Source organism: Euprymna scolopes, chromosome 46 (assembly GCF_053919585.1).
Source record: "Euprymna scolopes isolate OS-2025 chromosome 46, ASM5391958v1, whole genome shotgun sequence".
Lineage (NCBI taxonomy): Eukaryota > Metazoa > Mollusca > Cephalopoda > Sepiida > Sepiolidae > Euprymna > Euprymna scolopes.
In genome coordinates, this window is record NC_136527.1 from 181819929 (window position 1) to 181842945 (window position 23017).

The following is a 23017-nucleotide window of genomic DNA, read 5'->3' on the forward strand; positions in this document are numbered from 1 at the left end:
TTATCATATAATGACAATTAAATATTAAATTAATTTTAATATTATCATAATATATAGTTCAGAAATTTTGTAACAGGGCTTATGTCCACACTGCGTATCGAAAGAAGACACTTTCAGTAGCTGTAGGCGACAGCTAGACTAATTCCTCACGATTAAACGTTGATTACATTTACATGTAAATTAGATACAATCAGAACGTTGGAATTGAAGTGGATCATAAACTGGTCGAGAGAAATTGCCTATTTCTTGGTATTACAGAGATTAAGCGGAGGGAGTACAAACCTACGAGTGAGATGTACTTGGAAGTAGTAGGGAAGGATTTCTGATTTTGATTGTATTATCGGGGTGAGCGCGAACGCAGACCCCACACTTAGAAATAGCATGTCCGAGTCATCCACATTTGGGACGATCGCAAAGGTCAACCCAACCGCAGTGCAATGGATGGGCCTCGCTCTGGGGGAACGACCTTAATGATCACCGTTACCCCTACATCAGGTAAGTATATTTTTTTATGCGGCCACCACTGTTTTTATATCACACTCCTATACTAACCAACAACAAACACCAATAAAAAAGCTAAAATACCTCCACATAATTCTCACCAATATCAGTATATCACAACATTTCATTCACTAATAACAACAATTCATAACAAATAATTTACTATCATTTAAACGTACCAACATTTTCACAAAATAACTCAATTCTTAGCGGAACTAAAATTATATTGTACGTACCCGTTATGGAATGAAGTTTTCTGAAAAAAAGTAACTTAATTTGATCAAGTACTTTTTTTATAGAGGAAATCAACTTTTATTGTAATCGATCTATCACCGCCATTTGGCTATTTAGGGACACGAGGAGGGGTGGCTTTATACAAATGACAAAATGAAAAAATGATTTAAAAAAACACAGAAATTCTGTAAAATAAGTGAAAAATATATATCTAAGCATTTTTTCTGCTCATGTTTCAAAACAAAATAATCTCGTCAAAATTTGACAAACTAAGCGATGATTGGAGTTATCTTCTCCTGTCGTTCCTTTCTCCTAAGCGAAAAAAAGATGGCCGTTACCTGATCGATCTCATTAAAATTTGATTTTCCTTCGTAAAACAAAAAAAGTAAATAAAAATAAAAAAATAACTGCTGGACCAAATCAAGTGATTTCTTTTTTCATGAAAACTTTAATCCATAACGAGTACATACAATATATTTTTTTCAATATTTTTATTTTTTGATGTCTTGATTAAAGTGTACAAGCACCCATTATCATATCAAAGCACGGATGAAACAAAAATAAAATAAAAATTATGATCTAAAGAGTTACTTCTCTTACATGAGCAGTAATTTTAAAAAAATGCCAATAGACGCTATATATTTTTTTTCATATATTAATCTCATAGAATAATTTGCGTCGTCGTCGTCGTCGTCGTCGAGGTAATCGATAATATAGCATAGTTCCTGGCTTTACTATAACAGTTATTTTAGGCAAACAACGCTTATAATTAATGTAAATGATATGAAATATACTTTTAAAAGTTGTATTTGTACCGACAGAAGGAAAAAAGGTTTAGTTTATCAAGTTTAATGTAATTACGAAAAAAAAACACCAATTATTTATTCTGCTAATTTGCTAGCGATGAATGAAAAATAACCAAATTTTTATGTGTAATTATTTTATACACTAGAATCATGCATACAGATTTTTGTAAAAATAAATTTTATTCACTTATTTTTGAGAAAAAATTTTTTTCTCAGTACGCCACACACAGTTTTATGTACACACACACACATAATCGGACACCTACTATACACACACACATACACACATATACACGCGCGCGCGTGTGTGTGTGTGTGTGTGTGTGTGTGTGTGTTTGTGTGTTTGTGTGTGTGTGTGTGTGTGTGTGTGTGTGTGTGTGTGTGTGTGTGTGTGTGTGTGTGTGTTTGTGTGTGTATAGTAGGTGTCCGATTATGTTTGTTTCATTATATGATACAGGATGAGCCTTATTAAAAAAAGACACCAGAAGACAAGAAACATTTAAGCGTGGTAAGCCATGGAGCAAGTCTATGTATTTATTTTTTACTAACCACAAGGGACGCAACTCTTGTATTGTTTTATATTAAAAACTTGGCCGAAGGGGACATAACTCATAATATGACATCCCTCTTCCCCCCCAAAAAAAATAAAACAAAAAGAATAAAAATTACATAAGGAAGGAACGTTGACACTAGTACAATAGTGTGAGAGTCCAACTAAGGGCTGTTCTCATCATAAGAAAAATTTTTGAGTGGTCTTATTATACGACCGGATCTGGATACTTTCTGAGTTCCAGGATGAGTGTTCAGTGTTTTGTGGGATGATCAGATTTTAGGACGATGTGGTAGTCACTTTTAAAATGTCCTATGCGATCGAACTGACTTGCATATGCATTTTTTAATTCGATGACGGAGTTAATCGGATCTTTCTTTTGTTGAATGGTGCAGTGGAGGCTTATCAGCTCCAAGTCTCTGAGAGAAGGTAATCTTATGATTGTAGGCCCTTCTGTTGTGACAACAAAGAATTTTAAAGTTTTCAACTTGTTTTTGTGTCCACATTGTATGTAGATAGATCCATGCTGTATTATGTTTGAGCCGTTGTATGCTGTCAGAATCGTGTGCTCTTTCTTTGTGGAGCCTGGAATGGTTGTCCTAGGTCATAAACTCTGTTGGGAAACATGTTTCGAAAAGTTCATAGAGGAAGCGTATTCCCTTCTGCACCTGTGTCCACCTTTGCTTTGAGTATACGAGTGCCTGGTCTATTGGGAAGCTTTATTTTAAGTCCCGTTATTATTTCAGTACGCTCGTCTTTTGGCTGATGAATCGCATTAAAGTTTAATTGCTCAAATTCTCTATACATCTCCTTGGGCTCAGATTTTACTGAGCAGATTTTACTGTTCCGCTTTCTGTATCTGTTTTCTTGCGGCTGCTTTTGGCTGTTCGTCGTTTTTGTTTGGCTGTATTTTCTTGTGCCCTCCTTTTTGTTAGTGCAGACTTTCGCCCAGTGGTTCTTTTTGCCACACGCTGAGGATGTGGTGCCCCAGGCTGGACATTTTTCTTTTTCATGTTTATTTCCACAACGTCGACATTAGCTTGTTTTTAATGCACTAATTACCTGACAATCACCTCGAATTTCATCCATTTGCCGCATGTGGTTAAGGGACGCTTCGTGCGTTCTACCACTATTTAAGGCCTCTTGGAGTGTAAGCCCCATGCCTTTCAAAAGTAGAAGTTTTTGTAACTCCGGGTGTCTGGTGCCGGTAATCATTTGTTCAATGAGACGTTCTTCAGTCTCTTGGGTATCCCTAAACCTGCATTTTTTGCCTGTAGTTTACATCTCGCCATGAAGTCGTCGATGCTTTCCGTATTCTTCTGTTTATATTCACGCAGATAGAAACGTGCAATACGAAAATTGGTTTGGGGCTCTAGACGCTTCTCAAATTTATGCCAAATTGCCTTCGGGTTCGTTCGGTCAGCATCATCGTCAAATGTCCAGGCGTTATATCGCCGTAACCCTTCCTCACCAGAAAGCAGTAGAATGTGGTCGACCTGCTTCTCGACGGGAATGTTTTTTACTGAGAAATATAATGCGCACCGTTGCCTGAAGAATCTGAACGATTCAAATAGATTATCAGACCCCCAGTGCATAACGGGTTCGCTTGCATTAGAACTCATTTTACTTTAATTCAATTATTGTTTTTTTTTATATTAGTATTATACTAATATCCCCCTTTTTTAAAATAAAAAAAACAAAGAAAACAAAACAATGACATGACTGAATGAAATTAGCGAACTTACTTTGTGCATCGATTTTCATTTTAAGATTGCGCTTGTCGTCGTCACTACGTGCGTTTACGCGCAACACGAAGACTGATGTTTTCTTGGCAGTGTTGTACTTTGTCCCGAAAATGTTCGATAACTCTTGGCGGTTCACAATTTACTATGACACCGTCTAAGCAGGTGCGCGTTCATATTAATTTGATTTTACGCAGACGAATTTGAATAAATAACCCGACGCTTTTTCATTAAAGTTTCGATAAATTTGCACTTTTTTTTAATACGCACGTTAAAGTTATTTCAAGTTATTACAAATACAAAATTATTTAATTTATTTTTAATTTTCACGTTTTAATTTTTTTTTAATTTATTTCAAGTTATTACAAATAAATTAATTTCGAACAAACAAAATATTGAATAAAATGACAATTGTATTAAGTTTTTGAATAAAAATTATTTAACACGAACTAACAAAATATTGAATAACATGAAAATTATTTAACAGGAACATTTTTATTAAGCATCTTGCTCTCGAAACAAAATATTGAATAAAATGGTACTTGTGCAGTTTTGCATAGACATTAAAAAATGAAAAATATTGAATAAAATTTATTTAACACGAACAAACAAAATATTGAATAAAATGATAATTATTTAAGAACATTTGTTTAAGCATATTGCTCTCGAATGCATTTAATGATGCGAGGAAATGCGTGCTCCTTCTCACGTCGTCTCCACAACTCTTCCATGAGATGAGTGGAACAAATTCTCATTTGTCGCTAACTCTCCTAAGTTTTCTTTTTATGTGGGACCAAAATCCCTCCACAGTTTGTGTGTGGACTAATGAGTCTACTGGATTTATGAAATTTTGTTCGTGGAGCACCTTATCGTGACTGCTGCTGCTGGGCATACTTCCGTAGGCCGCCCATCCGTCACTGATGATCCTGGTCCCTGGCAGAATCCAAGATCTTATAATTGGAAGTAGTGTGTCCCGATCCCTTCGTTCTACCACTGTAAGGTTGCATCGACTACTTCCTCTTTCTACGGCTCCAAAAACCCACACTCCATTTTTTGCTCTCCCTCTATTATATTTCCTTCTGAAGAATAGAGACTCGTCGATCTCAACTTCTTTTGGTACATTTGTCTATTTGCATTCCACCCAGTTGGGTTGTCTATGATATCTTTTTCACAGACTTCTCGGATGAAAGACATCCAGTTAACTATTGTATGTTCCGATACACCGATTTCATCTTTTATTCTGCGCTGGATCATTTCCATGCTCCACCAGAATATTAATGTCAGCAACTTACTTACTGGCAAGCGGCTTCTTTCGAAGAAGGAGCCTTTCCTGACAGTGGCTGTGGATTTGCAAGAATCTGAGGGACAATTCCACACATATCCATCAGAAGTTTTTGACCGTTTATGCAGAACCCTACGATTGTTGCAACTTTGGCATACGCTGGTATTCTGTATCAGGCCTAAAGAAGCTGCAGCGTCTGATCAGTTCCAATGACTTCGGTAAACTTTGCAAATGTCCAACTCGTTTCATGTATTTCGGCAATTGTTAACACACGGTTAACAATTTCTGTTCTCATATTGAACAGATACATAAAAATAAATAAATAATATAAAGATAAATTTATGTGTAATAACTAGAAAGAACTTAAAAAAATTAAAACGTGCAAATTAAATAAATTAATTAATTGTGTATTTGTAATAACTTGAAATAACTTTAACGTGCGTATTAAAACAAACGTGCAAATTTATCGAAACTTTAATGAAAAAGCGACCGCGTGCTTTTTAGACGGTGTATTTTATTCAATTTCGTTTGCATAAAATCAAATTAATATGAACGCGTACCTGCTTAGACGGTGTCATAGTAAATTGTGAACCGCCAAGAGTTATCGAACATTTTCGGGACAAAGTACAACACTGCCGTCATGTGATTATTGTTTTGTTTCTTGTTGGTTTAAATCTAGTTTTTGTTATTTGATTGACTTCGCTATTTGTTCAATTCCTTCCTTTTTTGAATTGTTTATGTGAAATATTCAGTTTTGCATTTTTTTTATATTTGGATTATTTGGATTACTGTTCTCATCTTGGATGTAAACAGTAGTTCGACTAATCCAAATAATAATGAAATGTTCAATCTTTTACACGAGGAACAAATTAATGATTACACCGTTTTACGATGAACATAAGTTCTTTGTTCTGAAGCAGTTGATTTTTTTTTCTTCTTATAATAATTTCACGTTTAAATCGTGTTTTTCATCTTTTAATTTTGATTCTTTTATATTTTCATATATTTAATTGCTTAATGAATTGGACACACAAGACAAAATTTGTGTCAATTTACTAAAGATTATATTAAGAAATCCTAACAAACACACACATTTTCTGCGTTGGACACAAAAGAAAAACGATTTTTTTTTCGTATTAAATTCCTGGAATGGAAGGTAAGTTTATTTTTTTCACTTTACAACAATATTATTCAACAACTTTAAAATAATCTTAAATATTAAAATAAGTTTATATTTTATTGCAATCCAATAAAAATATTGGTTTCGTGAATAAAATATATATGAAATGTGACCTTGTGGGTCAATGTCAAGTTTCTTTCCAACTACCCCAAAAACTTTAAAATGACGACTTTTTTTGAAGATTTTCAATGATGCTGAAAACGAATATCACATTTAAATTTGGGGCAGATAAGTAGTTTTCATGATATGAAGAAATTACTTTTTTTTTTTAAGTGTGGGATCACTTTCTTATATAAATGTCACGTAAAAAAAGCACCCGCCTTCTGGTCACCTAATAATTTGGTCATATAAAACAAATTTGAAAATGAAAAAAAAAAAAAAAATGAACGAATCTCTTAGTAAAAAACAGCGCCGGTCTGAAAACGAATATCACACTTAAAAATTGCTTTATGATATGAAGAAATTACAAAGTGACCAGAAAGTGGGTACTCATTTTACGTTACTTTTATATAGGAAAGTGATCCCCCACTTATTGAAAAAATAATTTCTTCATATCATGAAAACTACTTATCTGTCCCAAATTTAAATGTGATATTCGTTTTCAGCATCACCGAAAACCTATTCAAGTTGTCATTTTAAAGTTTTTTGAGGAGTTGGAAAGAAACTTGACATTGACCGAAATGTGTTTATTTGAGTAAAATTTAAATTTTAAAATAAGTTTACAATATGAAAGGTAAGTTATTTTTCACGCTTTAAAAAAATCCCATTCAATAACTTTTTAAATAATCTGAAACTTTTTTTTTTGCAATCCCCCCCCCCAAGATATTGATTTTTAAAATAATATTAAACATAAAAAGGTTTAATTTTATTGCAATCCAATGAAAATATTTATTTCGTCAATAAAAATGTGGGTACTCATGCAGAGAGTGATCCGTGCTGAAATAATAACATTATAAAAAGCTAGTCTTAATATGTGGAGGGGGGGTCTATTCTGTACTTTAACCTTACAATTGAATAACAAACATATCATAAAACTTTAATTAAAGTTGGAAATACGATTTAAAAAATAGCGTGGATCACTCTGCATTAGCACCAAAATGTGTTTCTTTAAGTAAAATTTACGTGATTTTATCATAAACACAATAATTTGATTCGAAGTTGAATTGATAAACAACTGAACACAAAAACTGCTTTTTTCGGTTTTTAATTGTTTTATTTGGTACTAGTGCACTTATTGATCCGTGCTGAAATAATAACGTTATTTTAAAAGCCATCCTTAACATGGGGGGGCGAGGGTGTTTTGTACCTATTCTATACTTTAACCTTACAATTGAATAAAAAAAACATATCATACAACTTTAATTAAACTTGGAAATTTTATTTTTTAGTTTATTACATTTTCACCCCAAACAAGGCACATTGCCACTTTGGTGTACAGGGCTACTATCAGGGGCAGCAACTATTGGGGCACTATGTTGGGATTTGGGCAGCAAGATGTCGGTTCACGTTGCACTTGAACTTCTGCATGTCAGTACAGTTAGGGAAGCAGGAACTTGGAATGGAATTCCAGAGTCTAGCGGTTCTGGGGAAGAAACTACTGGAGTAGAAAGATCTTTTACATCTAGGGATCTCTACTGTGTGGGGGTGGGATTTAGCTGCCTGTCGGGTTTGTCGAGGGTGTCTATGTCGTGGGGGCACAAGTGTCTGCAGTTCATCAGAGCATTCACCATTAAAATACTTGTAGAACAGGCAGAGGGATGCAACGTTTCGTCGATGGGACTGAGGCTGAAGCTTAGATGCCAGTTCAGGGCCTATCAGATTGGCGACTCTTTTTTTAACCTTGTCTATGAGTGAGAGACTAGTAGCAGATGTACCAGCACAAATGTGACAACAATACTCCAGACATGGGCGAATGGTGGCCTTATAGAGGTACAGGATACTTTCAGGTGTCAGTAGTTTTCTAGCACGGTAGAGAGAGCCTACCTAAGTGCACTAGCACCGCCTATTTAATATGTGTGTGTGTGTGTGTGTGTGTGTGTGTGTGTGTGGATGACACTCTGCATATAAAAAAAAACGTGCAGTCGGCAGCCATTTTGAGTGGAAAACTACGCGTTTACCATTAAAAAATTTTTTTTATTACATTTTTCCCCCAAACAAGATACATTGCCACTTTGATGTAGGGGGCTACTATCAGGGACATAAGCCACAGGGGTACTACTTGGGGAGTTGGGCAACAAGATGTCAGTTCACGTTACACTTGAACTTCTGCATGTCAGTACAGTTGGGGAAGCAGGAAGCCAGAAGATAATTTTTAAGTCTATCAGTTCTGGGAAAGAAACAATTAGAGTAGAAGGCTTTCATACATCTAAGAATCTCTACTGTGTAAGGGTGGGACTTTGCTGCTTGTCAGGTTTGTCGGGGGGATTTTCATTAAGGGGGTACAATAGCTTGTAGTTCGTCAGAACATCCACCATTAAAATACTTGTAGAACAAGCAGAGGGATACAATATTTTGTTGATGGGACATCGGCTGAAGCTTAGATGAAAGTTCAGGATCTATCAGGTTGGTGACTCTCTTTTGAACCCTGCCCAGGAGCAATAGACTAGTAGCAGATACACCAACCCAAATGTCACATCAGTACTCCATACATGGGCGAATGTTAGCTTTGTATAGGTATAGGATATTTTCAAGTGTAGGTAACTTTCTAGCAAGGTAGAGAGAGCCCACCTTCTTTGCAGCAGTCTTGGCAATGATCTTGATGTATCTATTCCAACACATGTTCCCTGCCTTAACAGAGTTAAAAGTAGACTTCATAGTCTAGTGGGTGATGTCATTTTCTCTTCCCTGCAAACTTTTTCTCACAGTCTGTTTCTGCTTTATCATTATTTTCATGGCAAGTTCTCGTCTGAGCTCCAGTCTATAGTCCCCCTCGCCAAACTATCATGAAAAACACTCGTCTAGCTGAAAAAACTATCAATAATTTCCTCCACTCTTTATCTATGCCTAAACATAAACATATATTCCATGAACAAAGTTTCTTTCTTAGAATGCACACCTGTGAAAGACTTCCATTTTCCTGCTTTCCAGCTGACTATAATATCGTCATTTTCAAGTCCAACCTAAACATGATGCGTTTCCCTTAAGTAATCCAATTTACCAACAATTACGACGACAGTATTACATTGACCACTGTATTCTAATTAACCCTTATCCTCGAGTAGCATCTGTGCTTTATTAATGGTGATTTTTTTGTAAAAAAAACATAAGTCAAACGGAGGTATCTAAAATTTCAAATGTAAAATTTTCACTGCCTCTAAAAAATATAATAATTTATTATTTTTTAAACTTGAAAAAATATATTAATTATTGTGTAAAAACAACTTTAAAAAAATAACAAATGTTACAACCTCTTAAAAACTGGGGTCGCAAATTTAAATCCAACATGTTTCAGCATTTTGTAAGAACATATTCTGTAGAGATCATAAAATTCTATAAAGTTTCTTCCGTTGACAACTTTGCTTTATTTCTAATTAAATAACTTTATACCTCTTAAGTCTGCACTTAATAAACCACACACAAAATGGATAGTGTCAGCTCAGAAATGTTAGGTAAGCCTATCTAATCCAATGCTCACCAATGAAGTACAACTACACAATATATATATTGTCTGATTTTTATGTGAAGATGAATTAATATTGATACAACACATAAACATTTTAAGGCCAATCGATTTAGCAGGTGAGTTGTTACATACTCCTTACACATAATACAATTTTTTGCCTGGGTAAAATTTGCTATGCAAACATTAAATAGGATAATTAAGTACAATATGGATAATCAGTGTTCATCGAATTAGCATATCTTTCAATATGGCACTTACCTATTCACTGCTAATTTTATTACTTAATATTATCTCAGCACTATATAAACGACATTCAAAATTGATTGCAGCAGATAAAACTTTAGGTGTAACAGCCTCAACAACATTCGATGTTAAACGGAGAAACACTTTAAAGTCGTTACCAAATGATAATCATATGAAATAATATGTTATTCAATAAAAAACTCAATAATAATGATAATCATATGAAATAATATTTTATTCAATAAAAAACTCAATAATAATGATAATCATATGAAATAATATTTTATTCAATAAAAAACTCAATAATAATGATAATCATATGAAATAATATTTTATTCAATAAAAAACTCAATAATAATGATAATCATATGAAATAATATTTTATTCAATAAAAAACTCAATAATAATTATAATCATATGAAATAATATTTTATTCAATAAAAAACTCAATAATAATTATAATCATATGAAATATTTTATTCAATACAAAACTCAATAATAATGATAATCATATGAAATAATATTTAATTCAATAAAAAACTCAATAATAATGATAATCATATGAAATAATATTTTATTCAATAAAAAACTCAATAATAATGATAATCATATGAAATCATATTTTATTCAATAAAAAACTCAATAATAATGATAACCATAAGAAATAATATTTAATGCAATAAAAACTCAATAATAATGATACTCATATGAAATAATATTTAATTCAATAATAATGATAATCATATGAAATAATATTTAATTTAAAAAAAACTCAATAATAATGATAATCATATGAAATAATATTTTATTCAATAAAAAACTCAATAATAATCATAATCATATGAAATAATATTTAATTCAATAAAAAACTCAATAATGATAATCATATGAAATAATATTTAATTCAATAAAAAACTCAATAATAATGATAATCATATGAAATAATATTTAATTCAATAAAAAACTCAATAATAATGATAATCATATGAAATAATATTTTATTCAATAAAAAACTCAATAATAATGATAATCATATGAAATAATATTTAATTAAATAAAAACTCAATAATGATGATAATCATATTTAATTCAATAAAAAAGACAATAATGATAATTATATCAATATTTAATTCAATATAAATAACTCAATAATAATAATAATCCTATGAAAACATTAGGTGTAACAACCCTTAAAACATTCACCGATAAAGGGAGTCAAAACATTTACCGGTAAAGGGAGAAACACTTTAAAATCATTAAGAAACTGGTTATAAGGACAAATTAACTACCGTCAGCAGTGCTTGCCTCTCTGTCTTCACAAACAATGGGCCGACAATTAATGCACATTAAATATCGGCAAGATACAGAAACAAAGATAAACTTGTTTGACTTGTTGATCTAGTGTTACTCTTCATTAATTCACTGTTCAGATACCACGTTATAATACATCATCATATTCTAGTACTTTTCTATTCAAAGCTGTTCAGGTACCTCGTTATAATACATCATCATATTCCAGTACCTTTCTATTCTAAGCTGTTCAGATTCCTCGTTGTAATACATTATCATATTCTATTCAAAGCTGTAGACTTGTGGGGCTCTATTCCGTCTGTTTTTATTGCCTATAACAATTCACTATAAAATCTCTAAAAACTATATTCCTTAAAAATCGAAAAAAAAAATTAACTTTCTAAATATAAAATCGTTTTTATAGATTCATTATTAAATGCGCTGATCTTACATTTTAAAAAAATATGTTAAGCTGAATTAGAAATAAACATATATTTTTCTTCATTGGTTTGGAATAATAGGATTCACGAGAAAAAATAGAAAATTATAACAATGATAAATATTACATTAATATTTTCACAGACCTTCACCCGCGCATGTACACATTTTTAAAGACATAAAAATACAAAACCCAGAAAGAAGTGACGGAAACATAATTTTAAAGCGAATTAAAATGGGTTATAAGACATGAAGATCAGTAAAATATCTACTGGTTATAGATACAACATTAATATGCAGGAAAAAAGAAAGAAGTTTAGTTCGTAGACCATGAGTTGAATAGGTTCATTTTACAGGCCATATTTAAATGTTCACTTTTTCTTGGCTCAAAAAGGAAACGTAATTTTAAAACTGATTAAAAATGTTTAAACGACATAAAAATCCAAGATTCAGTTAAAAAATTAAAGGTAACGTAATTTTAAAGTGAAATAAAAGGTTTAAAAAACAAAAAAAAATGTCTGCCGGTTATAGATACAACATAATTATGCAGAAGAAAGAAAGAAGTTTGTAGACCCTAAGTTGAATAGGCTCATTTTACAAACCATATTTAAATTCATACTAAGTTATAAGCCTTAATACATTTTAATAATTTATACTATTAATAAGTGAAAATAATCAGGATAAAAAATCATAACGAAACAAAAAAATATACGAATAAGAGAAATACGCTAAAAGAGTTGAATTAAATAAATTGTTGAATTTCAAAAATAAAACAATATTTTAATTTAAAAAAAATTTCGTATACAAATATGCATTACCAGACGTAAATTCCAAAAAAAAGAAGAAAATGGCGATAATCGATTAATAAAACGGTTTATATTATTTGGATAATAAAATATAGGAATTATAATAATGAATTCACAAACGTTCAATGAAATAATTCGTTGAATGAAAAAAACTGTTAATTTCTAAACATAAAAGTAAAAAAAATCTAAAAACCTAATTCTGTTGCATTAAATTATTATTAGTATTAACAAATATGTTATGTTATGAAAATATCCAGTTTAATATCAAACACATTAGAACTAAGCGGTTATATTTCCACACATATGACTTAAAACGAAAACTATTTTAAAAGACCATATTAGTATCCATTGCTAAGTAACTAGATTATATATTGATTTGTATTAATATGAATTGCGTGCTATAAGTCATGCCCTTGACCCACTTACCATAGAATTAGAGCAACGAAACTTGGCACAGTTATTAGTCTTTCTCTACATAGAAACCACCCAGAGTTATGCATTTCTCCCATCGTTTGATGCAGCTCTGGAAACCGTTTTTGTAGAATACCCCAGGTTGGTCCTCCAACCACGACGTGACTTCAGAAATCAAGACTGCATCACCTGGGAAACGCTTTCCTTCCAAAAACAACTTCATAGCTGGGAAGAGGTGAAAGTGAGAAGGGGCAAGGTCAGGAGAGTAGGGAGGATGGGGAAGGATTTCATAACCACACGCCCATGCTTCTGATCTGGCGACATGCGAGTTGTGGACTGGAGCGTTGTCCTGCAGGAGGAAGGTAGCTTTGCTGATCTTGCCCCGCCTCTTGATTTTGATAGCTTCCCGTAATTTCCTCAAAAGTGAAGCATAATAGGATCCTGTAATTGTGGTATCCTTTGCCAAGAAATCTGTCAACTACTCCGACCTGGTCCCAGAAGACTATCAGCATGACCTTGCCAGCAGCGGGTTGCACCCTTGCCTTCTTTGGAGGTGGTGAGTCCAAGTGCTTCCACTATATTGACTGGGCTTTGGTCTCTGGATCATAGTGATGGACCCAGGTTTCATCCTATGTAATCAGTCTTTTGAAAAACTTTTACTAATCGTCTTGGCACATCTCCAAATCAATCCTCGAGCACTCGACGCGTTCTCTCTTCTGGAATGGTGTGAGTAATGAATGAAAAAAAAACTGTTGATTTCTAAAAATACAATTTAAAAAATAAGAACCTAATTCTGTTGCATTAAATTATTATGAATATTAATAAATATGTAATGTCATGAAAATATCCAGTTTAATATCAAACACATTACAAAAAAGCGGCTATCTTTCCACACATTTGACTTAAAACGAAAGCTATTATAAAGACCATATTAGTATCCATTGCTAAGTAACTAGATTATATATGGATTTGTATTATTAACTTTTATTAGTATTTAAATTCATTTTCTTGTATTATAAAATGATTATATTTCTATTGTTAGCAATATATTTTTTATTAATTTCAGTAGCAACTATGGTAGTTGTATGTTTATTATTCCTACAAATTATTAATATATTATTGTTATTTTACTTTATTAATTGCATAATTACTTTATTACAAAATACTATGAAATTATTAAACATTTAAACAATATGAATGTGAAGTAAGTGTTTATTTCTGTGATTTTTAAATGTTTTATAAAGTTATGTTTCTTGTTTTGTTGGCACGATTAAAATAAACAATGATATTAAAATATTAAATTTCATTTAATTTTATTTGCAGATGTTCTTGCTGGAATGTTTTTAATGAATATTAATGGACCATCCTTCTCCTTAAACAGTATTGTATACACAGTTATTTCCTTACGTGGCAGACAACAAAAACGGCAGCACACAACTTTATTAGACATATATGTGTGAAGAGGTATTTTATCTGGATTGTTTAGCAACTAGTGATAAGAGAATCACACATATTTAAATTTGTGAAATTTTTGTTTAATGGTTTTATTAATCATAAAATATCGAATTTAACATTTCAGAAAAATCTGCTAATTTACTCAAGAGAATATTTTAACTTTTACACAACAAAATATCTCTTATCAAATAAATTAAGTGATAAAAATTGAAATTTCTTTAGTGTAAAATCTAACTTGCATCAACAACTCCAGATTAAAACTTTGTTTATAACTTGGTAGTGAAAATATTGATTAAAACTGATCAAGTCAGGATAAAATTCATATTGTTTGTAGCTTCTTAGTGAAATCTTGCTCCAGGAACCATTTTATTAAACTATGAATATACACATTAGGAAAAAGCCACATTCTTGTGAAGTGTGCGGATATTCTTGTTCTCAAAAATCAAAATTAGTGAGACATATGCGAACTCACACTGGGGAAAAGCCACATTCTTGTGAAGTATGTGGATATTCCGTTGCTGAAAAATCAAAGCTCGTGAGACATATTAGAACTCACACTGGGGAAAAGCCTCATTCGTGTGAAGTGTGTGGATATTTTTTTGCGGAAAAATCAAATTTAGTGGGACATATGAAAAGTCACACCGGGGAAAAGCAACATTCTTGTGAAGTGTGTGGATATTCCTCTACTGAAAAATCAAATTTAGTGATACATATGAGAACTCACACTGGTGAAAAGCCGCATTCTTGTGAGGTCTGTGGATATTCTTGTTCTCAAAAATCAACATTAGTGAGACATATGAGAACTCACACTGGAGAAATGCCACATTCCTGTGAAGTTTGTGGATATTCTTGTTCTCAAAAATCAACATTAGTAATACATATGAGAACTCACACTGGGGAAAAGCCACATTCTTGTGAACTGTGTGGATATTCATTTACTGAAAAAGCAAAGCTAGTGAGACATATGAGATCTCACACTGGGGAAAAGCTACATTCTTGTGAAGTTTGTGGATATGGTTTTACTGAAAAATCAAAGTTACTGAGACATATGAGAACGCACACTGGGGAAAAGCCTCATTCGTGTGAAGTGTGCGGATATTCTGTTTCTCAAAAATCATCATTAGTGGCACATATGAAAACTCACACTGGGGAAAAGCCACATTCTTGTGAAGTGTGTGGATATTCCTGTACTGAAAAATCAAATTTAGTGAGACATATTAGAACCCACACTGGGGAAAAGCCATATTCTTGTGAAGTTTGTGGATATTCCTTTGCTGAAAAATCAAAGCTAGTGAGACATATGAGATCTCACACTGGGGAGAAGCCACATTCTTGTGAAGTTTGTGGATATTCTTTTACTGAAAAATCAAAGTTAGTGAGACATATGAGAACTCACACTGGGGAAATACAAATACCTCGGCATTGAGGAAAACATGAATGTGGAACATGAAAAAATGAGACGTAGAGCAGAACAAGAATATACAGTACGTCTAAAAAAGATCCTCAAATCTTAACTAACCCCTAAAAACAAAATAACGGCTATAAACAAGCGTGTAATACCTGTGATCACGTACGATTTCGGTATTATAGACTGACCTCAATATAACATAAACATACTCGATACCAAGACCAGGAAACAACTATCCCTACATAAGGTAACATACCGAAACCAATGCATGGACAGGATATACCTACCTCGAAAAGAAGGGGGCTTTGGCCTCACTGAATTCAACCATGCATATCCAGCCACTATAGTTAGCATGGACCAATATATTAAAAGTTCAACGGACATGACAATGGAAATGGTGAAAGACCATCATAATCATCTTTCACAACAAACCTCAATCACAAAGCTTGCTGAAAACTTTGGAGAAGTCATACTGGAGAACACTGTCTATGTACACGATAAACTACCGACACAGATTGCAAGAATAAAAAGGAAGAAATACACCGAAATAGAGATAGAGACAAGAAAAGAAGGATGGAAAAGAATAAGCGAGCAGGGAAGTTCCTAGAGAAGCTCAACCCGAAGTACATAGACAAAGATGCTTCACTCCAATGGCTAAAGAGTGGGAGACTTCCATTTGATGAGGAAAGGCTTATTGAAGCCGGGCAAGATCAGGGTTTAATTACAAATGGATTTTAAGAAATGGCTGGCCTACAAACAAATGGCCAGTGTAGGTTTTACCACTCTGCGATTGAAAGCGCAAGCCATCTAATGTCTGCATGCCCAATCTTATTAGCAGATGGCCATTATACTGCTCGCCACAGCAAAGTATGTAAGTACCTCCATTGTAAGATCTGTGGAGAGATGAAACTAGACAGAGCAACAAACATCTGGGAACATGAACCATCACCGATAACATCAAACAGAAAAGTGACCATGTTCTATGAAAAAGACATACAGGCGAGCAGATACATAAAAGACAAGACCATCAACCCAGATATTGTAATATGGAACAAGCCTGAAAGAACTGCACTCATTGTCGATGTCACAGTCCCAAATGATTTTGGCCTTAACAGAGCTGAACGGGAAAAGATAACAAAATATCAAGACTTAAAAAATGATCTAAAAAGGACATGGTCTCTGAAAGAAATAAGCATTATACCGGTTGTGATAGGAGCAACTGGCCTAATAAAAAAATATTCATAAATACTTAGAAGCAATCCCTGGAAGACCAAGCTGTAATGAAATATAGATAGCAGCCATAAAGGGAACAGTATCTATTCTTAAAAGAGCCCTCGGATATAAATTTAAATCATAACGGAATCAAGTGTTAGCTCCAGGAAGGAGCCCCTTGATCTCTTGAAACTTACTGAAGTAAAAAAAAAGGGAAAAGCCATATTCTTGTGGAGTGTGTGGATATTCATGTTCTGAAAAATCAAAGTCAGTTATACATATGAGAATACACACTGGGTTGAATGCCTACTAGACACTGTCCTCGAGTTTCTAAGGTCTCTCTGTACAGGGGTTTGTCAGAACAACCTGGCATGAGGATACTTTTTCCATAGAAGTAAACCCTGACCAAATATTCGCTGCCCAAATAAGATCTCCTCACTATGGCTAACTCACATTAGCTTTTACAGGGAAAGGTGCACCTTTTCCAAGTGATGTTACCACAAGTAATAGCACGAAGCAGGATACTCCACCAGACTAGATAAATTCTTGTCCTGGAATCCAGAAAGGGCAAGAGACCAAAATAAATATATACTACAACGTATAAAAATGGTTAGTTCGGGAGAGGAAAATTATGTTCTCAATTTCTTTACTAACTCAGTGTTTGAGAGATAAAGAACTTAAGTGGAACATTCGAGTATCTATGTATCTTATATAGATTTCAAGTGTTAGCCTAAAGTTGTGGCCCCATGATCTCTGAGAACTTCGACTGAAGTAAAAGAACACAAAAAAGTAAAATAAAACAAAATAGGAAAAAGCCAAATTCTTGTGGAGTGTGTGGATATTCTTGTTCTGAAAAATCAAATTTAATAAAACATTTGAGAACTCACACTGAATGCCATTAAGCCAGACATTGTAATGTGGAAGAAAGTTAAACAATCATTGGAACACGTAATTAAAGCGACTGCAAATAAGAAAGGGAACAACGTCTATGCATAAAGTATTATAAATCCAAAACCTTATTAAATTCAAAAAATGGAAAAATAGCAATTATGTATGTGTATTAATAATTTTTCTGAATATATATATATATATATATATATATTAATGCTGTTAGTTTATTAAGTATTCATATGAATAAATAATAATTTCTCACTTGTATTCCATTTGTATAAGAAAAAACGACTGATTAAATTACGTGTGAAACTTGATAAGATTTACACTTGAAAACCATTAAACAATATATCTTTATTATCAAATTAAGATTTACCATTTTATTTCATTGTGAGTCGATAATTGTAAGGATTTACATTTGAAAACCAACAAGCAATATACGTTTATTTGTATCATAAAGATGTATTATTTTATTACATCGTGAATTATTTATAAACAAGATGTTACATATTGGAAAAAATCTTGGAAAATTCTTAGGGAAAAGTTTTAGCAGAGTATTTTCTTTGAATCTATTAAACTTTGCATTTTAGCAGAGTATTTTCTTTGAATCTATTAAACTTTGCATTTGCGTTTATTTCTTTATAAAAATAAATATCAAATATCAGTCACACTTAAAAACTCTAAGTGTGGAGACAACTAAATATTACAGTCTAATCTAAAAAGAGGCAGGGGTCTATTCACCGATACCTCAAATTAATTGTTAGTAGAAATTATCCAATTTTTTTAGTTAATCACCACCTCAATTATCTCATATTTTTCAGTGTCATCATTACGTCCATACGTAAAATTATAGTGCATTTGAAATATAATCGAGAATGTTATAAAAACCATTTGAAATATGTTTTTGCAGTTACATTATTTTTGTGAAAATATTGAATTAGCAATTCCTAATTCATATCAGTATCAATATATTTTGTTCAAGAAATTTAATTTTCTGAGTTATATGTATGTAATGAATGCAAGCTTAAGAAGGTTTTTCGTAATATTCCTAATTAATTAATACTTATTAATTTATATTAATACAGGTTTAAAAAACTGTTCATAATATTCTTGTAATAATTGTTTTGAAAATTTATATTGAAAATTTACGATCTTTTATTTTAATAAAACAGGAAAATTTACTCTGCGTTTTTACTTAAAACTATAACTGTTATACAATTACACTAAGATTTAAAAAAATAATCGATTCTTTATATTCTAATACCATCTATTATTAAATACTGAAAATCGATTAAAAATTGGTTTCTGAATTTTTGTCAGTTTTTAGGTGAGATAGATCAAATGGGGATCGGCCAATCATTTTACATGTACATATCTAATCCAACAATATTATATAAAAAACATTAACTTTTAAATATAACATATCTAATCCGACAATATTATATAAAAAATATTAGCTTTTAAATATAACATATCTAATCCAACAATATTATATACAAAATATTAACTTTTAAATATAATATATCTAACCCGACAATATTATATACAAAATATTAACTTTTAAATATAACATATCTAATCCGACAATATTATATAAAAATATTTACTTTTAAATATAAAATATCTAATCCGACAAAATTATATAAAAATATTAACTTTTAAATATAACATATCTAATCCAACAATATTATATAAAAAACATTAACTTTTAAATATAACATATCTAATCCGACAATATTATATAAAAAATATTAGCTTTTAAATATAACATATCTAATCCAACAATATTATATACAAAATATTAACTTTTAAATATAATATATCTAACCCGACAATATTATATAAAAAATATTAACTTTTAAATATAACATATCTAATCCGACAATATTATATAAAAATATTTACTTTTAAATATAAAATATCTAATCCGACAAAATTATATAAAAATATTAACTTTTAAATATAACATATCTAATCCAACAATATTATATAAAATATTAATGTTTAATATAACATATCTAATCTAACAATATTATATAACAAAAATATTAAATTTTAAGTATAACATATCTAATCCAACAATATTATATAAAAATATTAACTTTTAAATATAGCATATCTAATTCAACAATATTATATAAAAATATTAATGTTTAATATAACTTTTCTAATCCAACAATATTATATAAAAAGATTAACTTTTAAATATAACATTCATTCATAAATATTAACGAAAGGCTTTAAAATGTTATTTGTGCAATCTACTTGAGTTAATAAACATTAGATTTTTTTAAATATAACTTTTAAATATAACATTCATCTAATATTATCATGTGAACAACTTAAAATTTAAATATTAAGGAAAGGTTTTAAAATGTAATTTTTCCAGTCTACATGGTTTAATATACACATAAGTTTATTAAAATATTAACTTTTACATATAGCATTCAATCATATCTTATACAGTATTATATGAAAATATTAACTTTTAAATATTGCATTCATTCATATCTAATCCAACAGTATTATATGAAAAACCTAAAATCTTAAAATTAACGAAAGTTTTAAAATGTTTGATAGTCTGTTTTAAATAAAGTAGATTTGCTTTTAAATATAACATTCATGCTATAGGGATTCTTCAATTATTGATTTTATAATAAATAAATATTGTTGAAAATTTGTTGTCTAAGATAGTTATCATATATTACCATTTCATGTTTCATCGTCTGGAAACCTTGATTCTTGTAAAGCAACTGGCTCGGATGGTATTCTAATTATACGCTATGTGATCAAGGTCGTCCACCCTTCCCCTGTATTTCCTTTTTCATCAGAAAACATTATGCGACATACAAATATTTGTACGTGATGCTGCCAAGATAATCAAAAACCATGATTCCAGTAAAGTAACTAGCCCTGAGAGCATTCCAATTATAGTGCTGAAAAAGCTTTAAGCAGAACGAGCTCCAATACTTACAAAGCTATTTAAGCGTTGCCTTAAGGATAGTTGCTTCCAAAACTCCTGGAAAACCTCATCAGTATGCCTTGTATTTAAGAATCCAGGTGATCATTCATCTTCTCAATGCAGATAAAAACGACCTTCTGCATCATGAGTAAGTTGCTAGAATCTGTATAAAATAGATTAGTCAATCAACTCAGCAAAATGCCTTCTTAGTGACATGCAATAAGGTTTTCCTTCTGCTAGATCTACAGCAGATGTGCTCACAGTTATATTTCTATAAGATTAGCGAATTTCTCGACATAATTCCTGTCTAAGGCTATCAAAGACTTCTGAAAGGGTATGGCATAAAGATCTACTTTATCTACAGCTATGATATAGCTGGAAATGTTTTTTCAATTATTAAATCATTTTTGTCTGATAGGTTCAAAATAGTGGTTGACGGGCAGAAATCAGAATCTCACAGTATTAATGCTAGAGTCTATCAAGGGTACATTCTGGGCCAAACTCTCTTCTTGATATACATCAATGATCTTCCAAATAACATCATATTCGTAGACATTTATGCTGGCGACATTACCATGTATTGCAACACATCAAAAGCTGTAACTGATTAAGTTCCCTCCCCTCTGATATTCAGCACGTGAAACAATGGGAAAAGAAGTGGCTGGTTATATTTAATGCATCTAAAACCAAACTTCTATATTTATACCATTAACGATCTGATCCCCATCTGGCATCAATTGAGATGAATGGTTCTCGTCTTTGGAGGGTTCCATGTTTTAACAAGCGTCTGGCTTGACCGTTACTCATGATCTGAAATGGAACACGTACATCAAATCTGTTGCCAAGGTCTATTAATATAGATATCTCACTGCTGATGCAATTCTCTACCTATATAAAAGCCAGATACGTTCAATGATGTAGTACTGTTGCCACATCTGGACAGGAGCTGCTAGAAAGATCTCCTGCCTTCTCAGAGTTAAAAAAAAAGACTTCTAATGCATTCATTACTGGGCTTTAAACTTTGTATAAATAACCTATGAATATGTAAAAGGGAAAAGAACTACAAAAACATATACATCATTATTTTAATTATAATCAGTAAAACCAAAATAAAACAATGGAATACAAAAACACAATGAAAGCAAATAATATATACATAAAGTGCGTTGAAAAAGCTTACAAATAAGGTTACAGTATAGTATTTATAGAAGGGAAAAACTACTTGTATGTGCAGATCATTCATCTTATTAAAACCATTGATCGTTTGTCAGCAATTATAATCCTTATCTGATGTGATCATAACGGATTGATCCTCTTTTCAGCATCTGTCTATACAGTCTTCATTATCTATACAGTCTTCATTATCTATATAGTCTCCATTATCTATACAGTCTTCATTATCTATATAGTCTTCATTATCTATATAGTCTTCATTATCTATAGTCTTCATTATCTATAGTCTTCATTATCTATATAGTCTTCATTATCTATATAGTCTTCATTATCTATATAGTCTTCATTATCTATACAGTCTTCATTATCTATATAGTCTTCATTATCTATATAGTCTTCATTATCTATATAGTCTTCATTATCTATATAGTCTTCATTATCTATATAGTCTTCATTATCTATACAGTCTTCATTATCTATATAGTCTTCATTATCTATACCGTCTTCATTATCTATACCGTCTTCATTATCTATAGTCTTCATTATCTATATAGTCTTCATTATCTATATAGTCTTCATTATATATACAGTCTTCATTATCTATACCGTCTTCATTATCTATAGTCTTCATTATCTATATAGTCTTCATTATCTATATAGTCTTCATTATATATACAGTCTTCATTATCTATACAATCTTCATTATCTATATAGTCTTCATTATCTATATGGTCTTCATTATCTATATAGTCTTCATTATCTATATAGTCTTCATTATCTATATAGTCTTCATTATCTATACAGTCTTCAT

The 23017-nt window shown here is 31.4% G+C and overlaps 1 non-coding gene across 1 annotated transcript; it reads right to left on the reverse strand.

Moving 5' to 3' along the window:
- Positions 1-340: 340 nt before the first annotated feature.
- On the reverse strand, positions 341-503 carry LOC145271507 (U1 spliceosomal RNA). Its single transcript, XR_013865918.1, has one exon. It is a non-coding gene; the product is annotated as a U1 spliceosomal RNA (small nuclear RNA).
- Positions 504-23017: the final 22514 nt, after the last annotated feature.